The sequence below is a fragment of the Camelus bactrianus genome, chromosome 7 (genome assembly GCF_048773025.1).
Source record: "Camelus bactrianus isolate YW-2024 breed Bactrian camel chromosome 7, ASM4877302v1, whole genome shotgun sequence".
NCBI classification, from domain to species: domain Eukaryota; kingdom Metazoa; phylum Chordata; class Mammalia; order Artiodactyla; family Camelidae; genus Camelus; species Camelus bactrianus.
In genome coordinates this window covers 19,321,104-19,342,863 of record NC_133545.1, presented here as the reverse complement: position 1 = coordinate 19,342,863, position 21,760 = coordinate 19,321,104, and the positions used below count along the sequence as shown (strand labels likewise).

Genomic DNA, 21,760 nt, shown 5'->3' with positions numbered 1-21,760 from the left:
CCCTCTTCAGCTTCTAAGTCAGACATTAGGGCAAGAGATATGGTATTTAAAGCAATGGACTGGATGAGCAATTGTAGACCAAGCCCAAGGGGGCTCCCAGCATTCAGAAATCAGGAAGGACTCAGCAAAAGAGGGAACAAACAAGGAGGTAGAAGGAAAGCCAGTGTGGTGTAATGGAAGCAAAGTGAAGAAAATGTTTAAAGCAAAAGAGAGTGATCACCAGTGACAAAAAACTGTTGAGAGGTCAATAGGATGAGGGTAGACAGCTAACCATTGGATTTGACAACACAGAGGTCACCTCAGTCTTCACAGATGTGTTTTCAGTGAAAGAATCGGAGACAGAAATGAGGAAGCTCATTCAATGATGTTCATTGAATGGGTGAAGTAGTAGATGAATGAAGAAATGATGTCTTAGAGAGGACTCCATAGTTGGTCAGGAACCGTAATAGATTAGTTATTTTGAACCCTTAGAGTCTCCTAAAAATCTCCAAATAGAAACAAGGATTTGATTTGGTGGTGCAAAGCTTTTCTGAAGCAATGAGGGAGTTGAGAGTAGAATTACCAAGGCAGTAAGGTTAGTCTAGAGAAAGTTCTATGTGAGTTCTCTGTAGCGGTTGCATTTTATCTATTGCTGACCTGGTTCATGACGGCCTTCACACAGGATTTCTCAGAGGCTTCAGGGAAGATCTGTCCCTGCAGGGACTTGAGTGTAGGATTTTCAGAGACTATTTCCAAAAACATCTTGCCAGTGTGTGGGGGTGCTGGTAAGAAGCCTATAAGGCTGGCTGTCATGCTTTTGGAGGCTGGGCAGCACTAAATCTGAATGGTGGGGAAGAGGTAAACAGGAAAAATCTGACCCAACCCATGTAGTACATTTGAAAATGCTGTATTTGAAAGTATTTCCATATAGAAATTTTATACTAAGACCATATTGGAGGTGGACTAAGTAATCAACTACATATATTCGATGAGTAGATAGGCTGTTCTTACCTGCCACCCCCTGGAGATGAAATATAAAGAATACAAACTTTGAGTAGAGCAACCCAAAGCTTTGATTTTGTGCTGTAACCTATGTGACATTCCTCAAATAGTCAGAGTTTCAAAAAGTACTTTGGTAGAATGTGTTTTTACTTCTATAACTGAAGACAACCGAAGGACCACATATTTCCCTTTATAAAATTATTTATGGTGACATCCAGGACCTGGATTATGAAAAAAATTTTTTTAGTATAATAAGAAGTTTATTACTCCTACTCAGTAGTTCCTGGGGGCTTTTGATGTTAAATCATACATAATTGGAGAAATACCAGGAATCTTCTTAATCTCAGTGACCATCTTTAATACAACCTCTATAAGGATCTCATTGCCAGGGACTGCAGGTATACCAGTCATGAAATCACGAGTAATAAAGATTCTAATAACCAAAGATTTCTGACATGAAGTTTGCTTCTGAAGTGGGTCCTGATCAAAAATGTAATGGGGTGTCAAAATTATCGGCATCTAGCTTTTTCCCAGCATACTCAGACTCCCTGAGAATGTTATGGGCCTCAAAATCAGCTAGGCGTAAAGTAATGAGCACCCCTCTGTTGTCAAGAAAGTGGGAGGTTCTTTAATTGGTGGGCCAAATTATGAAATAGAACCAGTTGTGGAATATTGAAGAACCTCCTGTTACAGCATGTTCCCTGGAGTTCGCCAGATGCATCAGGTGCTCTTATATGTGCTTTTGCTCATGCTGCACCCTCTACCTGCAACACCCAAATCCCCTTCTTCTTGGCGTGCTCAGATCTAAGAGGCCTTCCTCACTCTCTCAGATAGAGATCAGTCCCCTCGCTGTGCTCCCCAGACTGTTTCCATGTGCCCTCCGTCTCCACACCCACCACACTGAACTACAGTTGTTTGCTCTTCTGGCTCCCTCATTGGGCTAGGAGTTTCCTGACATCAGTGATTTTGTCTTCTTCCTATTTTCATCTTTTACATCCAGAGTAGTGTTTGCACATTTTGGGCACTCAATCAGTGTTTGCTGGATCGATGGATGAATGCTTGAGAGTGTGAATAAATGAATGAGTGAGTAAATGAATACATGAAAAGATCAGAAAAATGTTACCCACCCCCGAATGGAAGCTAGTACAAACATATAAGTGTCAGTGACTTTACATACATGCAGCATTAGCACATGTAATAGTACTTCCCAAATCCAGTTGAGATGACAAGATGGCTGCAGCATAATGCATATCACAAACAACTCGTAATATGTGTGGCATAAGATGGTGAGAACTGTGCTGATTAAAATCAGAGGTGGCTGTCAGGAACTGATTGGTTTTCATCTACATTTGGGAGAGAAATTCGATCTGTAGAACAGAGTGAACATTTTGGTCTTTGTGATTTCCTTTAAGCAAGGTATTTTTCATCTTAAAATTTAAGGGCAAAGTACATCTTAATAAATAGGCTTATCTAAAGCATGGCTTCATTGTTTAAAAAAAGAAAACGAAACCAGCTACTACACCTCTAAAATGGAAGTGACATTGAACTAGTCATTTCTCTCCCGCATGCCTCGGTTTCTTTCATGCATAATTTGTAAGATGATAATAGCCCTTAGTAGTATTTACATTATAAAAGTGTTGTTGCTGCAAATTAGACAGTATAAAACAGGTTACAATGTCTTCTTTGAGAGACAAGCACTATACACAAATGAGGTATTATTAGTTAGTTTTTCCTTTTCAATCTCTTTAAATGAGAATTAGATGAAAACTCTGCCCCTTAAGCAATATCCAGTGAGTAAATGATTATTGAGTGGAGTAAAGTGCAAAAAAAAAAAAATCTTCGGCTGAAAACTCACTTTGTGCAGCTTAGCTAGCCTGTGCACCAGATAAAAATACTGTCTTCATCTGAGATGTTTACCACTGTTCTTTCTCTCCTCTCTGTGCTGTAATCACAAACTGAAGACAGTTAAGCCTTTCAGCTCAGTCATCGTGTGCATTTTAGAGAACACAGATATCCTGGAAGGATTTTAGAGAACACAGATATCCTGGAATGATTGCAATTTAGAAATAACGTTTCATTTACCCAAGCCATGCAGTCAGTTTTGCTATTGATTTAGGGCCTAAATGAACTATATCAAACCTTGACTTCAGCTCCTGGTCCCAAGGCTCGGGATCGCTATCCCTGCAAGCTTTTCAGGTTAGTTCCCGCCATGGCCTCTGTACCCCACGTTAGCACCATCCAAGCCAGAGCGTTCCTAGCTTCCTCTTGGAATACAGGTTACTGTAAGAAAGGTTGAGGAAGTAAGATTTTGAGAATTGTTGTGAATGTCAGAAACTTCACTTCGTGTCATGAGTGTGTGCAAACATGAGCGCAGTGGAAGGACGCCGGATAACAGATTGGGTGGTGAGAGAGCCGCCTGCCCAGCATGGCTGTGCCTGGCCTCTGTGTGTATGACAGCTTCAGCCCACTTCTAGTCCTTGGTGCCTGTTCTTGGACTGCTCCCTGCTCCTCCGCTCTCATCCAAACCGCTTACAGTGCGCATCCGTTATGTCCTGACGCACCTTCACTCCCTAGGACCAATCTTCAGTGTTGCTTGCATTGTGGTCATCTGTTTTCCACCAGACTCATTTATTTTGGCTTCTGGATTTTGTGGTCAGAGACTGGCCCCTGCATAGAGAGCTGCCTGGCCAGCTGTGGGGCCAGCAATCTGCTCCAGGCTCCAAGTTGACCACACTCCTCTCCCTCCCTCTGACTGGTCCCAGTACATGAGCTGTGGCAATAGGTGAGTGTGATGGTTGTGTCTGATCAGGTTTTTACCTATGAAGGTCATTTCATGGGTGGTCTGTGCAGAGGGTTCAGGTGTACATTCACGCACCGCAGTGGCCTTGGGCCCAGGAAGTACTTTAGAGGCTTAGGGAAGGGTCAGGTGTGGGAGAAGAGTTAGGAGGAGAGCAGGAAAGGCAGATTTAGTTCACTGTACAGTTTTAGCTACACCCATCACCGGTTAAGAGACCACAGCCCCCCACACACAGGCCATGCCTACCCAGACCATCACCATGTGGTCAACTGAGCTAATGTCAAGGTGGCGAGGGAGTCTTCACGGTGGCCCATTTCCCTACCTTTGGGAAGAAAATCTAGGGATTATATCTTCCACTTTTAAGGCGAATTGTTTGAAACAGTTGTCTCCATTCACTGGTTCCATTTATTCCTCAACTTGCTGTGACCTATCTTCTACCTCCACTGATGCTGCGCTCACTGAACTGGCCAAACACCTCCTTGGTGCTCCCTCCATGGTGCTTCTCACTCTTTTCTTACTTGATCTCATGACAGCATTAACCTCCTTGTTGAAATGTACTTTTCCCGTGTCCTCTGCAATACCTCACACTTCTTGTTTTCCTTCTGGCCATCTGCCTTCACCTTCTCCCTCTCTCTTTTTTCCAGGGATCGTTTCTCTGCCCATCTTCTAAGCTTTGGGTTTCCTCCGGGTCCTCTCCTTTGTTTTTTCACTTCCCTGACACTCTAGGGCCCAGTGTATCTCTTTCATCCATGTGGATTCTATCATTGCCGATTGTACCCTGATGCTTCCTGAACCTGTATTCTCAGACTTCAAGATCAAACTGCCTACTTGTATCCTGTCAGTGTTCCCCAGACATCCCAAACCAAACACGACCAAGGCTGGACTCCTCCCCTTTTCCTCTCAAAATACAAAAATGATTTTAGCTTTCTTAGGGAGTAATAGCACTGTCCACCACAGCTGTTCAAGCCAAAAATCTGAGCAGCAGTTTTGACTTCTGCCCCTTCAAAACTCCAGCATTCAAGCCACCACGAATTTCAGTAGGCTGTGCTTCCTCTACGGCACGGCTTGTAAAGCTCTGTGTAAATCGGTCCTGTTTACTTTTCCAGTCTCATCTCTGACTATTCTGTCTCAGCTATCCTGAACTAGTTTCAGCACTCAGATACTCAGCCACTTCTGTCACCTTCAAAATGTGCATCCTCTGTGCCCTCCACTGAAACACACCTGCCCCACCTCTTTATCTGACAAACTCCTTCACACCATGTAAGTCTCTGTGTAGCAGTCCCTAAGTTCCAATTCTCCAAGTCTGGGTAAGAGTCCTTCCCAGAGCTCTCACTATTGTTCTCTCCCCAATACACTCCTTTATCAGAGCTGCCTTTCCTGTTTATCTCTTGCCCTCTACTGCAAGCTTTACTGGAAGGTCTCTGTAAGCAGGAACCATATTTATCCTATTGACCTTTGTATTCCTAGCACCAACAAAATATTTGGTACAAAATAGATGCTCAGTGAACAAAAATAGTATCACTATAAGAACGTAAGAACATAAAACACATTTCCAATCAGGGAATGCAATTAGGATTTTACAAAACATAGATTTACCAAGTCCCTCAACATCAAAGAGGCTTGAAAATTATCTAAAACTATTTCGAAGAATTTATCAATATTAGAATCATGAGCAGAGAGTAGTTACTAGAGGTAGATTTCAAATCTGTTCCTTCTGGGCTTATTTTCCAGAGTTCAGTATTCAGACTCTCTGAGCTGTGTTTTGGGTCACCCAAGCATTCCATCCTCCTGACTTTCCACAACATACTGGATTCATAACTCACTCCATACTTGAGAACATGGGGATTGGAATAAGGTAAGTGCTCACTTTTCCGTTTTTTCCTCCATTATTTCATTTTTAACCATACATGATACTTCTATAGCATTAATTTCAAAATTCTTTCTCTGGGGTCTTCATCAGAAGACCAGCTTCCCTGCTAGTCTTGCTGATTTCACAATGTTTGAGTAGCCTATGCATATGAAGGAATGTTGTGATGTCTCTTGAGGTATTATGTCGTTTCAAATGTTCTTTTTTGTTTCATGACTATTTGAATTTTTCATCATTGTTCTTTCAATGTTTCCTTATATGACTCCACATAGGAAAAAGTGAGTCTTAAGAAGTCAGAAAGACTTGTTGCCCACTTTGGGACACCTTTGGGGCCTGATGCACCCTAAGATTGCAGGGCGTGAGCAGTGCAGTCAAACTTCAAAAACAGCTCTGCTTTAGCTACACTGAGCATGGGCAACTCCTTCCCCCATTCCCACCGTCAACCTTCCCTAGCCCCTCACCTGCTTTAGTTTTTCGTTTAAAAAATTATTACTTATTTATCTTCTTATTTGCTTAATATCTATCTCCAAACTAGAATGTAAGCTTCATGAGTGCAAAGAATTTGTTTTGTTCACCTCTATATGCTCAGCGCTTGGAATTGTAACTGGTACATGGTAGGCTAGGCACCCAATAAATATTTGTTGATTGAATGAATGGTATCTTTTTAAAAAATTTTATAAGGCTGATGCACACTCAGGCCTCTAGGATTCTAATACAAGTGTGGTGTGCAAACTCCCCCTTAACACTTTGATTGATGGCTAAGATGATTACATGGATGGCAGGCTGAACAAATGTACAGATGACATAAAACTAGAAAGGATAACAAATAAGTTGGATGATACAATCAGAATTCCCCTCTTTCCATCTTATCCAAAATGTAATAATGAATCACATCTAACAACATAAAGTTTAATGGGGACAAATATAAAGTACTCAAAGATCCCAAAATTCAATTGTACAAGTACAGGTTGGGGGCGAGGTGACTTACAATTGCTCACGTAGGAAGATTTAGAGTCTCCTGTTGATTGTGAGTAGATGATGAGTCAAACGTGTGATGTAACTTCCAAAAAAATCAGTCTTTTGTTGTTTTAATAGAAATATAGTGTTCAAGTTGGGAAGTAGTTCTCTGGTGATTAGACCAGATTTGTTCTTATTTATGAATTCTCATCTTCAGTCTTTAAGAGAGACATTGATAAACAGAAGAGTATTCAAGAAGAGTAAAAAAAGATAACATGGGGTCTTGTAATCAGTGTCGTATCAGAAATGATTAAAGGAGCTAAGATTGTGTGTGGGTGTGTGAGGAGGAGGGGGAGAGCTAACATTTGTGGTTACCTTCCAAAGTTAGAGGGGCTGTCCTGCAGAGGAAAGGTTAGATCTCTTCTGGGTAACCTCAAATGACAGACTGAAGACCTGTGAGTGGAAGATGTAAGCATGTATATCACAATCCATTAGAATTCATCAACAATTACATTTGCCCAGTAACTGAGTGGACAACTGGTGAATGTTGTAATTTCCCTAACCCTGATGGTATTCAAGCAGAAGCTGGGCATTCATGCCCCATGTCCTGAATACATTTGTGATGGAAGTTCAAACACTGGGGTGAGGGGTTGGGTTAAATCACAATAACAAACACATATTGAATGCTTACTATATGGCAAGTCCCAAAATAAGTGATTAATTTGGGTTTTTGTAATACTCACATCAATCCTGCTAACTCCATCTTAGAGATAAGGAAAGTGAGGCTTAGAGGAGTTAAGTAACTTGCCCAAGGTCTTATACGTTGTTTGCAGAGCAAGGATTTTAACTTAGGCAGTCAAATCCCTGACTTTAACTTATTATTCTATAAGGATTCCCACCACTAGAAAATCATTCTTTCCTTGAGATTCTACCACTCTAATGAAGTAATTAAATCAAGGAGCTTATTATCTCCAGTCATAAATGATTCTATTGTAAATAGGTTCTTTCAGTATAGTATGCAGGCACTAAATTAGCCTGGGCATTTGCCACGTGTGGTACAGCACAGGGCCTGGCACACAATAGGTGCTCAATAACTATTTACTAAGGGAAAAGAATGAGTGGATGCAACCACACAAGCTGCATTTGAAATGACAGAATCCCAATCCATTGTGACTGAGGAAAAACAAGCACATTTCTGGGTGGTCTACTAAGGACAAAAAATGATAAGCCGTCCTTCCTGGTAGAGGCCTTGAGAATTCCTGCTCAGTTGTTTGGACAATATTCATTTAAATAAATATTTATTGAGTACCTGTCCTGTGCCAGGTATATCTAATGTGCTGAGGGTGCAGAGGTGAATCAGAGGATGCACTGTCCACTGTTAGATAAGCAAATTCTTATGATACAATGTGATAAGTGCTACAGCAGGTGTGTGTGTGTGTGTGTGTGTGTGTGTGTGTGAAGTATTACAGGGCACAGAGCAAAAAGGAATTAACTCAGCTTGGTTGAAGGAGTTGTCCAATACTTGTTATGTTTTCAAAATGACTGTCACATACATTGCATGAGTTTATTTGGTCTTCATAAAGACCATATGAAGTTGTGATCCCCTTTTGAGCATAAGATGAAATAGAGTATCATAGAGGTTAGGTGAATTCCCCAAGGTCACGCAGCAAGTAATAATAATTGCCGACATTTCTTGAGTGCTTAGGCTACCTGAGGCTCTTGTTCTAAGTCCCATTAAGATATTTAGCCTTCACAAAAACTCTATAAGGTCATGATCAATATTATTACCATTTTACAAATGAGAAAACTGAGGCACAAGACTTAAATAATTTGCCTGGGGTCACATAGCTAGAAAGTGGAAAAACCTGGATTTGCACCTACCCATTCTGGCCTCAGCAGGCACACACTTACCCACTGCACGAAAGCGCCTTTAACAGGTCCCCTGAAGAACTGGAACTCACACTTCAATTCTGACTCTGAGTTCAGCTTTCTTTCAAGTGACCTTGTTCTTTAGCAATATTCCATCCAAATGAAAATAAATGGTGTGTTCCTATATACAAAGAGAGGTTGTGTAGGTCAGGCATCCGTGAAGTGTTTTGGGAGAGGTATGGTAAAATCTAGAATACGCACTAGTTGTGTGTGCAAGGTTTTTCAGGGCAACCAGAATTTGGTCTCTGGTTCTCCAGGTCAGCCGTCTGGGCTCTAGAGATTATGGTTTGTTACACATAGAAACTAGCCACCAACTCTTACCCCGCAGCCTTTTAAAATTTAGTTTGAGTTTTTCTAAATGAAGATGACAAGATGTGAAACATTAAGAATGAAGTGAGTTAAATTTAATACTTGATACAAAAGTGAGAATGGAGACACAGAAAAGGAGAAATGAAGCACATAATTGCTTAAATTGTCCAAGCCTTCTCTCCATAATAAAAATTCTTGGATTGAAAAGTAGTTTAATCCACTATTATTGTACCTTAATAATTAGGTTGAGTTGGCTCTGTGGTAAATCTGAGAAAGAATTGGTTATTAAAATGAATGAAGTAGATTACTCTTCCTTCCATAATTACGACTTCAACTAATGTGGATATGACCTATGTGATTGAGTCTACTGCATTTTTAAGACATCCTTCTCCCATAATTTTTGGAGATTCAGTAATTTAAAAATCATCAACTGGCAGGGATTTCTGTGGTAGGCGGAGGGGCAGAAAAGGTCCATCCATGTTCTTTGACATTCTCTCCTTCAAAGCAGGTGGGGTTTTTTGGTTCTGTTTGGTTTTTAATGCTTTATTTTGTCATGTATGGAGACCTAGGAGATGCAACTGATTATCTTGGCCTTGTGTTTACAGATTTCTATTTTCTTGGCTTCATGTCCTTGGAAACAATTTTTTGATGGTGGCAGGAGGGTTAGTCATGTTTTATTTTTGTTGTTCCTATTTATTTTTAAGATCTTTTAGTTCACGTCCACTTATAAGGTGTTACATAACTTGTATTTACATATCCGCAAATAAAACATTCCTAGTAGTAACTTCTAGTACAACCTTATAGAGACAGTTAATAATTGGATGCCAATCAGAATGATTCTGTAGTATTAATAAGCTAGAACAAGGATATGCTTTGGAAAATTGGGTTTGAAATTCATAATTGGATTTAGCATTTAACATGTGAAATTTCAAGTTTCTTAGATCAATTTTTTTGAGTCACCAAGTAGCCAAATTCTTATAAACATATTTTTCCTCTTCATTACTGAGTCAACAAAAGTTGGAAAATTCTTTTCTCACATATTCTGTTCTTTAACTAAGCCTGGAGGTGAATGGCTTTTAAAAAGACTACATTCCGAACAAACAGTTCTACATGAAGTTAAGAGTAAACAAATAAAGCGGGCTCTGTTGGCACTTGGGATGTACGTCTAACTAGAACTGTCAGTATTTCGAACATATGATTTACTAACGCTGAGGTTTTTAATTCTTAATTTTGAATCCATTGGGATGAAACGAGTGAACCTGGTTGGAAATATGTCAAGAATCAACTTTCTCAGGTTGACCTTCAGTTTGTTGGTCACTAAATTGAAAGACTATTTATTCCCAGGCTTAAAGATGTCTGAGCCTTCTTAAATTTGTTAAAAGATCAAGGCAGAAAGCTAGTACTGCTCTGCTGCTGTGGACAGGTTGCCCTGTCCCTTCTCCTTGATGCCTCTTAGTCGTCTTCTTCATGAGACCTTGTCCATCCTAGCTGGCTCCATGTTTGAATGATATGAAGCACACTGCACCTCCTGCACATCTTCCAATGTGTCTGGGAGATAGAGAACCCTGTTTTCACAATGAGGCAGAAAAATATCAGCCTTTGAGCTGACTTGACTTACTTTCTAGACCAAGGCTCCACACTAAGCACCAAAGACTGCTACACATGTTCTCAGTCACCAGTGTTCGTAACTTAAAAGTGGTTAACACATGATTTACAATCAATTAGATTACCGTGTGATCTTGAGCAAGCAACTTAACCTCTTTCCAAAATAACTATTTCACAGGGTTATCATAGTAAATAATTAAGATTAACTATGAAAATGCTTAGCACAAAGCTTGGCACATAGTTGCAAGTGAAGGTTGAATTATATAAAGTGTATAATTAATTACGCATGGAACCTCCAATGGACAAATGAACCCAAATCGACATTATCTGCCTGTGATCAGTTGTTAAATCAGAAAATTTCACTTCTAAATGAATAATTACATCTACCAATGACTTTGCTTTAAAGTCTACATTCAGAACAAAATGTTTCTTAAGTGCTAATCTGTTCATGTATTTCATAACAGGAGCTGACTATGGCTTCTTTAGAGAAAATTACTTGTGAACAAAAGAAGAAAATTAGATAAATGGAAAGTCTTTATTTCAAAATAAATGAAGAAGGGACAGCTATCTGATTATAGAACATAGAATATGTCTATATGTAATTACAAAATAAAATTTTATTTATAAGTTGGTTTTTTAAATTTTTTCCTGATATCAAAAGACTAATTTTCTCATAATTGAATGACAAATCCTGCAGTACCTTGTATTAACTATTAATATGCTAAAAATACCTATTAACTGTCTTTTTCTTAATTGTATCTACTGTCATGGCCTTACATTTCAGCGACACAAAAGGAATGATTTAAACTGTTTGCTCTCTCTGCATAGGAGAAAGTAGGAGAGAGACGCATTCTTCTGATGCACTTAATTATGAAAAAAGGACTCTCCCAAGTTGCCAGGAACTAACATGGTAGTAAAGTTACAAGAAAATTTTATTAGGAAAACTTTTCTCATCTGCAAGTTATTTGACTGAAACTCAAGGTGCTGAATTTCAGCACAAAGGTGACTTTGGAGGAGAAAGTTTGTGCCAAACTGAATCAGTTGTTTTTGTGTTATGTAAGAAGGAGGAAAAAAATTTAACCGCTTACTCCTAAGCTATAAATTTAAGATTACCCCGTTATACCAAATGAGAGAATTTTTTTAAACTTTAAACTTTACCTTAGCATTGTATTTTCATGAACTATTATCTGTACCCATTCAAAACTAAATATAATTAAATATTAAGTAATTTGCCTTGCCTAATTATATTTTAAAAGTACAAAGTTATTTTATTATTGTGTCAGAAGTGAATTCTAGTTGAGTTGTGAAATGGTATTGTTAAACATTAAAAGATTTTCCTTTTAAAATATTTTTCCTATTTATATAGACTATATGTACAGTATAAAAATATAGAATATACAGTACAGTAAAAACAAGAAAATAAAAATTACCAAATCACCCATAATTATATCATCCAGAGATAATCACCATTAATATTTTGTTTTATTCCTTATGATGAGTGTTTACACATATACACACACACAAGCCCATTATGTACAAATGTATATTAATGTTTTATTATAGAAAATTTAAAACTTAAACAAAAGTAGACAGAGAGCATAAAGAACCTTATGTACCCATCAACCTTGATGACCAACCAACTTATCAATTCCCTCTTCTTCTTCTTCACTCATTTTATTTTAAAGCAAGTCCAGAAATTGTATCATCTCATCCACAAATACTTCAATATGGATTTTTAAAAGACAAGGCCTATTAAAACATAACCATTATCACATCCAAACTAATTATAATAATGAATACCTTAATAAAATGAAATAATTCAGTCATTGTTCAGATTTCCAGTTATCTCACAAATGTCATAATTTATAGGTTGTTTGAAGCAGGATCCAAATAAGGTTCACATGATGAGCCTGGTTGACATGTCTGTTAAGTCTTGTTAAATATATATGGGTTTCCACTTAATTTTTTTTCTTGCGATTTATTTGTTAAAGAAACTAAGTTTTGTCCTATAGAACTTGCCCACAACCTAGGATTTTTCTCATTGCATCCCCAATGTATAGTTTCACATGCTTCTCTGTCCTCTGTATTTCCTGCAACTATCTACAGGTTTAACAGATTCAGATTTTTTTTTGCAAGACTACTTCATAGGTAATGATGTGTTTTGCCATTAGGAGATGCATAATGTGTAATGATCTCTTCTTTTTTTTTTTTAACATTTTTTATTGATCCATAATCATTTTACAATGTTGTGTCAAATTCCAGTGTTCAGCACAATTTTTCAGTCATTCATGGACATATACACACTCATTGTCACATTTTTTCCTCTGTGAGTTATCATAACATTTTGTGTATATTTCCCTGTGATCTCTTCTTTTATAATATTACCTGGAATCATTTGTTTCTTAAGGATTCAAAATCGTGATATTTTAATCCTATTATTCCTTGAGTTGATTTTCTGGCATGTGCCAATACTGGCCAAATAGATGTTTTGTGCTTTTTGCTTTTTATGTTTTTTTGTTTTTAATTGTCATTCAGACTTATTAATTGAAACATTTAATTTGTTTCAACACATTTATTATGCTTATTAAGACTTAAATTATCCCTTATTTGGCCTGTGTTAGCATCTTCAGTTTGGCTCCTGACTTTTGACATGACCCTAGTAGTCTTTGATCGTGCTTCAGCTAGTTGGTATAATAAGATGGTCTAGGCTCATCTTGTAGAATTCCACACAGTTCAGATCTAGTTATGTTTAAGATGAGTATATATAAATATAATATAAAACCATAAGATAGAAATTATTTATAATATCAAAAGCCTGGAAACAACCCAAGTGTCCATTAATAGAGGACTGATTGAACAAAGTATGGTATAATCACACAATGGAATTCTTCGCACTTATAAAATGGTATTAGGGATCTTTAGGAAATATTTCAATGGGTTAATAGCTAGGATATATTGTAAGTAAAATAGCAAGGGGGAGAAAACTCAATCTAGGATGCTGCCATTATGTAAAAATGAATATAAATGTATATTTACATACATATATACACATGCATATATACATACACACACATATATGTATACGTATATATTCTCTTATATTGAAAAACAAACAATGGAAGGATAAATGGCACAAAATATTAGTTACCTGTAAGAGAGGGAAGGGAATAAAATGGAAGGGATGAGGATAGAAGCTAGATTTTTTTGAATTTACCTCATTTTGTAGATTTGACTTTGGAATATTTTAAATATTTTACATCGTTATAAAAATATTAATTTTTAATACATAATTTCTAACTTTTGAAAAGCCTAACTGTATCCAGTTGCTGGCATACAGAGCACTGTTTCAAACAACTTTAAGACACAGTAATTTGACTACATTTCCCTAGTAGGATATACTCTAAGGACAAAATGAATTACAAAAACACTTTTATCAGGTTTTGGTGATTGAATTATTGGTGGTAATGTCAACATTGGTATTCTGAGTAATATGGAATAAGTAAATATTAATTATGGGATATTCTAATTCTACCACACTCGGTGTCCTTGAGAATCAAGACTCTCAGCATGAAAAGAAGGAGATATAGATGTAAAAGAGAAGAGGTTGGATAAAAACCCTGTAGTTCCGAATTTGAATTGAAAGTCAGTGATATAAACTTATGATCCATGTGTTTATACATAGACATATTCCCAGCTCCTCTGTTCACTGAAAAGACCTGGAAACAGTGATTAAGCCAGTAGCAATGAGCAGCCCTGGTATCTGTATTATGATCTGGCTGAGGCAGAAAAAAATGTCTATGCACATATGTGTGTGTGTATATATATATATATATATATATCATAATTACATATAGTCATATATACATACCTTGAATATATGTGTAATATCAGTTATTTAGCCATTCTTCTATTTCTGGACATTTAGATTGGTTTCAGTTGTTTATAGGTATATATAACTATGCAGTAAAGCCTTTTGCACTTGTTATTTCTTTAGTACAAATTCCTGTAAGTGCAATTACCTGGCCAGAGGGTAGGAGCGTATTTAAGCTTGATTAGTATTGTCAAATCGCCTCTAGAAAGGTTACACCAGGTTACACACCAAGCAGCAGTGCAGGAGAGTGGCTGCTTCATCCCATTAATACTTGGAGACGTTTATAATGACGTGTTTCTGCCAATACGATCTAAGTCAGAGTCAATCCTATTTTTTTCTTTGTTTTCCCCTCTTTGATTTTCTTCTAGAGAAACTTTAAAAATTAAGCATATCACATGGCTATATTTCAATAAAGGAAAGAAATAAAAGAAAAGGAAAGAAAAAGAAAAAAAAGAATACCACATGGAAAAACTACACTGATGTCATATTTTAAAATTAACATTATGAATTAATAACTATGTATCAACAAAGATTAGAATGGCCTTATCAAACTAAACGTCTTACTTACACATTAATATGTGGAATGGCCTATATACTTCAGTTGCAAACATACGTTTAATGAATGTATTAAGATACTAATTTTTATAGCTTTTTGGTAATTTGGTAGCTACTTTTGAAATTCCTGGGAGTTTCAGTCATACCTTACCTTTGCAGAACTCATTAGATGCAAAGCCTTATTTCCCAGACATAGTTTGGAAAGTTAAGTAACTTTGCAAACATTACTTACATGTACTTTGTATAAATAATACCATATGAACCATGAAAGCAAAAATGAAAGTAGATTATGGATTATAAAAGCATACACTGTTGGAGCTAGAAGGATCTTAAAGACCATCTAGTCTGATCTCTTCACTTTATACTTTGGGAAACTAAGGCAAAGGGCAATTATGTAACTTCCCTGAGGTCATACAGCTAATTTGTGACAGCAAAATAAAAATCGAAATTTAATTCAATATAGTTCCCTCTCCATGTAGCTTCTCAGAATTAGCAAAACTTGAAGGCAATATGCAAAGATAAAAATAATTGTTGTGTTAGGGAAATGGTACTTGAGGTATCTCCCTTTGAGATTCTATTATTATGCTATGTTTTCAAGAAAAAGCCTGAAGAAGATAGACCAACAACTACATTATAAAATCAGGTAAACAAGCACTTCTGTTATTTGAAAGCTAGAAATAAACTATTCCACTTGCAGGAATGTATAGCAATCAAAATATACACCATCGGAATTCCATGTATGTGCATATATATATACTCATACTATTGCAAGCACTTCATTGACATTATCTCATTGAATTCTTTTTTTTTTTTTAATTAATTTTTTGGAGGAGGTACTGGGGATTGAACCCAGGACCTTGTGTATGCTAAGCATGTGCTCTACCACTTGACCTATACCCTCCCCCGCATCTTATTGAATTCTGACAAGTATCTTAAGCATAGAGATTATGTGACTTGCCTCAGGTAATCTTGAGTGTCAGGGTTAGGATTTGAACCCAGGCAGTCATAGATACAGTGAATAGTTTGCAGTTTCAAGCCTCAAAGGTCAATTTCATTGCTATTGCAGGGTGCTGTCATTGACTCTCCTCAGCTCCCTCCCTACAGGGTCAAGTTTCCACCTTAGAATCCATTCATTTGAATAATATGTAGAAATTCCTTAGAGCAAACAATTTTAGATAGTTCTTCTAAACTCTCTGTCTGCCATTTACTAATTATGTGACTTTTCATTCCTCATCTATAATGTGGGTATGACAATACCTACCTCATTGGATTATTGGAGGACTAAATGATGTAAATTGTATCCACTTTTTAGCAGAATATCTGGCTAACAGTAATATTCAATAAGCAATATCTGCTATCATCAGCTCTCATTAACATCATCATCATTGTATTATTAATATCGTTATGAACATCATCATCATTATTTCTTCCCTCTTGACTACTTTTTAAATACAAAACTTCATGGTAGAGGTAACACATTATTCAAGAAGCTAATGACTCATCAGTTGTTTTTCTCCTGATAGGAGAGAGCAGAGAGGTGGTAACACAGGGGGAGGAAAGGGAGAAATGGAATAGAGAAGTCGGGGGACCCTGAAGACAGTTTTACCTCCAACTGATTGGGATAAGTTTACAGAACAGTTCACTTGAAGTCCAACTCTTATGTGGGATCCTGTAACCTTATCGGGTTTCCAGAAGGCCTGAGGGAATGAGGAAGACCACTATTCGCAGGCTGTGGAGACAGACTGTCTGTCGCTGCCCAAGGGATCCCATACACTGTGGCCACCTGCCTGTCCAGTGCAGGCAGGGGTGCAGGGGTGGAAGAGGGCAAATAACCTTCAGCAAATGCATCTGTTTACTGTGCCTGGAAACAGGCCTTTGGTCATGGAAAAATTTCTCATTGTACCCATAGGTACAGAACACATATTGCACAATACAAAAGATCTTATTAAGACTTTCTGCTAACCTGTGTACATGCTGTGCTTCAAGGTTAGCGCTGTGTGCCATTTCTGAGGTGTGATTCCACTTTCTACACAGGGCTAAAGTCTAGAGGTGATTTGCAGGAGCAACCTTACACTTTCCTGTGGAATTCTCCTCTGGTCATGGATGCCTGAAGTCTTACTTTTTTTGCTATGGGTTCACATCCTCTTTTATTTCCAGTATTTTATTTCTCACTTTTCATTGTTATGAAAAGAACATAAGCACGTGGTAAAATATAAAATGGTGAAAGAAGTGTTCAGGAAAAGTATACCTCATTCCCATCCCCAGGGCCACTGCCCCGAAGTAACTATTGTCCCTTCGTTCATTCAGAAAACATGGTAGAGCGCCTTCTCTGCAGCAGACACTGTCCTAGATGCTTAGGGCTGAAGAGCAAACAGGTAAGATTCCTGCATTCCATTAGGAGTTGATGGACCACAAAAAAGATACAAAAGCAAATTATCGTATTGAATTTTAGAAAGTGATCAGTGCTACAAACAGAAACAAGCAAGGGACAAGGATAGAGTGATCAGGGTTGCTGACATGATATTTGAATGAAGTACTGAAAGAAAAGAGGGGAGGAGCTATCGTGGGGTGTTCCAGACAGAGGGGAAGCATGTTTAAGCAAGGCTGGCATGCTGTGGGGACGGATTTTAGAATACTTATTTATTTTTATTTATAAAATACTTATAAAGCATCTACCACAGACCAGGCACACTTTTCAAAATTAATTTTTATTGAAGTATAGTCGATTTACAATGTTGTATTAATTTTTGATGTACAGCATAGTGATTCACTTACACATATATACATATTTCTTTTCATATTCTTTTTCATTATAAGCTATTACATATATACTGAATATAGTTCTCAATGCTATACAGTAGGACCTTGTTGTTTATCTGTTTTATATATAGTAGTCAGTATCTGCAAATCCTGAACTCCCAATTTATCCCTCCCTACCCCACTTCCCCCGTGGTAACCATAAGTTTGTTTTCTATGTCTGTGAGTCTGTCTCTGTTTTGTCAATAAGATCATTTGTGTCCATTTTTTTAAGATTCCACATATAAGTGATATCATATGGTATTTTTCTCTTTCTGGCTTACTTCACTTAGTATGACAATCTCCAGGTCCATCCATGTTGCTACAAATGGCATTATTTTATTCTTTTTTTTACAGCTGAGTAGTACTCCATTGTGTATATATACCACATCTTCTTTATCCAGTCATCTGTGGTTGGATATTTGTTTCCATGTCTTGGCTATTGTAAACAGTGCCGCTATGAACATTGGGATGCATGTATCTTTTCAAATTAGAGTTCCCTCTGGATATATGCCCAGGAGTGGGATTGCTGGATCACAGGGTAAATCTATTTTCAGTTCTTTAAGGATTCTCCATAATGTTTTCCATAATGGCTGCACCAAACTACATTTCTACCAACAGCATAGGAAGAGTCCCTTTTCTTCACACCCTCTCCAGCACTTATCATTTGTGAACTTTTTAATGATGGCCATTCTGACCAGTGTGAGGTGATAACCTCATTGTAGTTTTGATTTGCATTTCTCTGATAATTAGAATATTGAGCATTTTTTCATGTGCCTATTGGCTATTTCTTCATTGGAGAAATGTTTGTTTAGGTCTTCTGCCCATTTTTGGATTGGGTTGTTTGTTTCTTTTTATTGAGTTTTATGAGCTGTTTGTATATTCTGGAAATTAAACCCATGTCAGTCACATCATTTGCAAATATTTTCTCCCATTCTGTAGGTTATCTTTTCATTTTGTTTATTACTTCCTTTGCTGTGCAAAAGCTTATAAGTTCAAATAGGTCCTATTTATTTATTTTTGCTTTTATTTCTATTGCCTCGGTAGACTGCCCTAGGAGAACATTGCCACAGTTTATATTAGAGAATGTTTTACCTGTGTTCCCTTCTAGGAGGTTTATAGTGTCTTGTCTTATGTTTAAGTCTTAAGCCATTTTGAGTTTATTTTTGTGTATGGTGCGAGGGAGCATTCTAATTTTATTGATTTACATATGGCTGTCCAGCTTTCCCAATACCACTTGTCAGAAAGACTTTTTCTTCATTGTATATTTTTGCCTCCTTTGTTGAAGATTAATTGACCGTAGGTGTGTCAGTTTCTTTCTGAGCTCTCTTTTCTGTTTCATTGATCCATTTTGTGCCATTTTGTCTGTTTTGTGCCAATACTGTGCTGTTGTGATTACAGCAGCTTTGTAGCGTGTCTGAAGTCTGGGAGGGTTATGCCTCTAGCTTTGTTGTTTTTCCTCAGTATTACTTTGGCAATTCTGGGTCTTTTTTGATTTCATATAAATTTTAGAATTATTTATTCTAGTTCTGTGAAAAAATGTCCTGGGTAATTTGATAGGGATCACATTAAATCTGTAGATTGCTTTGAGTAGTATACAGGCCAGGCATTCTTGTTAAGTACTTTATATGTTAATTCTGTTAATCCTTGCAACAAGCCTGGGCACTCTTATCATCCCTGTTGTAAAGGGAAACTGAGCCACAGAAAAGTTAGGAAGGGTGCTCAAAGTCACAGAGCTAGTGAGCAGTGAGACCTGGACTTTAACTGGGGCTGTCTGGCTGTGTCTGGCCCATGCCTTCACTGTTGTACTCTGCTGCCACACAGTAGGCAGGTGGCACTGGGGGGTGTGGGGCCATCCTGAGGGTGAGATGGGAGTGGTGGGAGAGCTCCAAACAAAAGAATGACAGGTACAGTCTTTCAGAAGGTTCTGACACATTTACATGCATTTATGTTTATGTATATGCGTGTGTCCTTGAAGTTTGTGCCCTCTTAGTAGTTAATATGCTTAATGTTAAAATGTAAAACAATTTACATTTATGAAAAGGTGAGAAGGGCTTGATATTATGCATGCTGTAGTTAAAAATGATATCCTATCAAATAATATTTTGGACATGGGTGATCTCTTCTATTTTTAAAGTCTTACAAATACTTCTCTATTCTGGGGCTCTGGCAGTACTGTGTATCTGACCATGCTTCCCTCGGACAACAAATCAACTTTCTTTTTTTAGCGATTCAGTGGTTTTTAGTATATTCACAGTGATGTACAACCATTGCCATTATCTGATTCCAAAATATTTCCATCACTCCGGACAGAAACTCTATACCTGTTAGCAGTCACTCTCAATTCTCCCCTCTCCCTAGCCCTTGGAAACCAAGAATCTGTTTTTTCTCTCTATGGATTTGCCCATGGTGGATATTTCACATAAATGGAATCACACAATATGTGGCCTTTTGTGTCTGACTTCTTTCACTGAGCAACGTGGTTTCAAGGTTTGTCCATGCTGTAGCATGAATTAGTACTTCATTTCTTTTCATTACTGAATAATATTCCATTGTATGGATTTATCACATTTTGTTTATCCATTCATCAGTTGATGGACATCTGGGTTGTTTCCACTTCTTTGCCATTATGAATAATGCTGCTGTGTACATTTGTTTACAAGTTTTTGTACAGACATAAGTCTTATAATTTTCTTGGTTATACCACTGAAATTGCTGGATCATATTCTAACTGTATGTTTAACTTAGCAAATCAACTTTTGAGTACAATGTACTGCATAGCACCTCACTACTTACAAGGGGAAAATCATAGGAACAAGTGGTTGCTTTAGCAGATGTCCTATCCTGTACTATTTGTATGAGAAGGTAGCAGATTAGTGGTGGTGCCTACTTCTTGGGGTTTAATGTGTCAGTATTGAAGGTCATTCTCCATGCAGATGCCACTTTTTGTGACCCCCTCCATATGATAGATGGGGATTAGCCATGAGGAAGTTGCCTTTGAAGTAACTGAAGTGCTTGGCTTGAGTAACCCAGTCTCCCCAGGTACTCCTAAGAGCATCATAGCTAGGGTCAGTCTGGAGAAGTGAAGGCTTTGAGAAGATTACAGAGTTCTCTAAGAATAATATTAAGAAAAATAATAGCAGCCCCAACCTTTTAGCATTCACTACACACCTAGCATAATGCTAAATGCTTTATAGCTTTTGTCAAAACCTGGACTCTCCACTACAGTAACCACTGGCCACAGGTGGCTTATTAAGTGCTTAAATGTTGTTAGTTTGAGTTGAAACAAACCATATGTGTAAAATACACATTGGATTTTGATGACTTAGTACCAAAAAGAGAACATAAAATATCTCACTAATATTTTTTACGTGTTGAAATGATGTTTTGGATATGTTGAGTAACATATATTACTAAAATTAATTTCACCTGTTTCTTTTTATGTTTCTTAATGGGGCTACGAGAAAATTTTACATTACATATGCGACTCACATTTGTGGCTTGCATTATATTTCTATTGGATTTATTCTAGCACTTATTCTAGACTATTCTTCACAGTAATTTGATCAGCTGGACTGTATTATCATCCCTACATTATGGGTGAGGAAATTGAGGCTTAGAGAAACTTAAGTAAATTGCCTGTGATGATACAGCTGTGGCTTAAGCACAAATCTGTCTGTCTCTAAGCCTGAATTCTTACCTATTATTCTAGGCTGTCTCCCCATAGTCCAGAAAAATAACCCATGTGATGCAGAAATGGTTATGATGATTAGCTATGGCAAAAAGCTGTTTTCACGTCTCCACTGTAGCGCACAAGAAAAATTGTTCCTGCCATCCTGTAAGGTAGAATGTAGGTTGGATTTGGGGAAAATTGCCTAGGGGAAAGTTTCTGAAATACTAACTCTTTGTAACAGTTTGGGGCTTACTTGCCAAAGATGGAAGGTAGATGAAACTACTTCAGAGGTTACTTTCATTTCTATGATCCCACATTACAATTCACGTCAGATCCACAGGTCAGTCACTGCTGTAATGCTCAGAGGGAGATGGAGCAGAGGGAGATGAACGAGTGCTTCCATTTCATTCTTTTTCCCTG

At 37.5% G+C, this 21,760-nt stretch overlaps 1 protein-coding gene and 1 long non-coding RNA gene across 4 annotated transcripts in view; one reads left to right on the top strand and one right to left on the bottom strand.

Moving 5' to 3' along the window:
• Positions 1-21,760, top strand: part of MKLN1 (muskelin 1) — a 312,347-nt gene that overhangs the window by 14,603 nt on the left and 275,984 nt on the right. For all 3 annotated transcript variants that reach the window (XR_012508085.1, XR_012508086.1, XM_074367050.1), the window contains exon 2: positions 5,510-5,633. The gene's annotated coding sequence lies outside the window, so the exon portion shown is untranslated. The remainder of the gene's footprint in view (positions 1-5,509; positions 5,634-21,760) is intronic.
• Positions 16,949-21,760, bottom strand: part of LOC123614681 (uncharacterized) — a 111,245-nt gene continuing 106,433 nt past the window's right edge. The window contains exon 4 of the long non-coding RNA XR_006722141.2: positions 16,949-21,757. This is a non-coding gene — a long non-coding RNA (uncharacterized LOC123614681). The remainder of the gene's footprint in view (positions 21,758-21,760) is intronic.